The sequence below is a fragment of the Gorilla gorilla genome, chromosome 6 (genome assembly GCF_029281585.2).
Source record: "Gorilla gorilla gorilla isolate KB3781 chromosome 6, NHGRI_mGorGor1-v2.1_pri, whole genome shotgun sequence".
NCBI classification, from domain to species: Eukaryota; Metazoa; Chordata; class Mammalia; order Primates; family Hominidae; genus Gorilla; species Gorilla gorilla.
Genome location: NC_073230.2, coordinates 31,975,532 through 31,976,968, shown reverse-complemented (window position 1 = coordinate 31,976,968; position 1,437 = coordinate 31,975,532). Strand labels below are relative to the sequence as shown.

The 1,437-nt window shown below is 34.2% G+C and overlaps 1 non-coding gene across 1 annotated transcript; it reads right to left on the bottom strand.

Moving 5' to 3' along the window:
• Window positions 1-343: 343 nt before the first annotated feature.
• LOC115935540 (U6 spliceosomal RNA) lies at window positions 344-450 on the bottom strand. The gene has a single exon (XR_004071148.1). It is a non-coding gene; the product is annotated as a U6 spliceosomal RNA (small nuclear RNA).
• Between the last annotated feature and the right edge of the window lie 987 nt (window positions 451-1,437).

The window sequence follows — 1,437 nt, the reverse complement described above, 5'->3', positions numbered from 1 at the left end:
GTTTTAGACATGAAGTCCTTGCCCATGCCTATGTCCTGAATGGTAATGCCTAGGTTTTCTTCTAGGGTTTTTATGGTTTTAGGTCTAACGTTTAAGTCTTTAATCCATCTTGAATTGATTTTTGTATAAGGTGTAAGGAAGGGATCCAGTTTCAGCTTTCTACATATGGCTAGCCAGTGGTCCCAGCACCATTTATTAAATAGGGAATCCCTTCCCCATTTCTTGTTTTTGTCAGATTTGTCAAAGATCAGATGGTTGTAGATGTGTGGTATTATTTCTGAGGGCCTCTGTTCTGTTCCATTGGTCTATATCTCTGTTTTGGTACCAGTACCATGCTGTTTTGAAAAATATGGAATGCTTCACAAATTTGTGTGTCATCCTTGTGCAGGGGCCATGCTAATCTTTTCTGTATCGTTCCAATTTTACTATATGTGCTGCCGAAGCGAGCACATATCTATCTATATATCTTTATCTATCCATCTTGATGAGGAGCAACAATCATTTGTAGATGGCCCATTTTTTTCAATGGAAGTAAGTCTTTATTACAGAAAAATTCATTTACAGCTTATTTTGAAGACTTAATAGACAGATCTAATCTTATCTTCCCAAACAAAACAATATTCTTCCTAACAGACTGCAATTCCAGTAGTAAATGTTTTTAGAAAGAAATCTTGGGGCATATGGCATAAAAATAGATTCATGGGACAATAGAATAAAATATTTGAACTCACAACTGTCCATGGAAATTTTAGGAATATATTGTCATTTATCTGTATCATTGCATTCACCAGGTTTCAACATTATTAGTATTACAAAAGCTCCATTGTCATTCACTAAAGGCAGAAGTGACTCTGAGACACACCACTTTTATCCATACAACACGATATCCGTCAATCATCCATATGCCTCCTGCATTCATAAAATCATGCAGCACATGCTATATGTGGAAACAAACTGATTTTTGCTTTCTATTATGATTTATATCATTATTCACACTCCACTGTAGTCTCTTTGGGAAGAGTTGGTTACCATTAGCGTTTGCTGTCAATCAGATTTTGCTTCTTTCCTTACTTACCCTTTTTTCATATCTGAACTACAGTAAAAGAACAAGACAAGAATAGAAGTCCTAATATTAAAAAAAGATCACAGAATATATGACCTTTAACCAACGCTGTGATCATTTGCTTCTTTTTAAAAGAAGACATATAATTAGAACTGAAAAATGCCAATAAAATCCAGTCATTTGTATCTTTTCCTCATATAAAGAAAAGTTGGAAAATTAGTTGAAATGGAAAATGATTTTTAAGGTTTAATGCAGAATAATTCTTTAAAGTCATGACTAAGACTGATCATCTAGTCAAGATATTCACATTTCAAAGCATCCATTTAGCTTGCAACCTTATTTTAATCATACAGGGCCTCAATATCTTCCTGCCC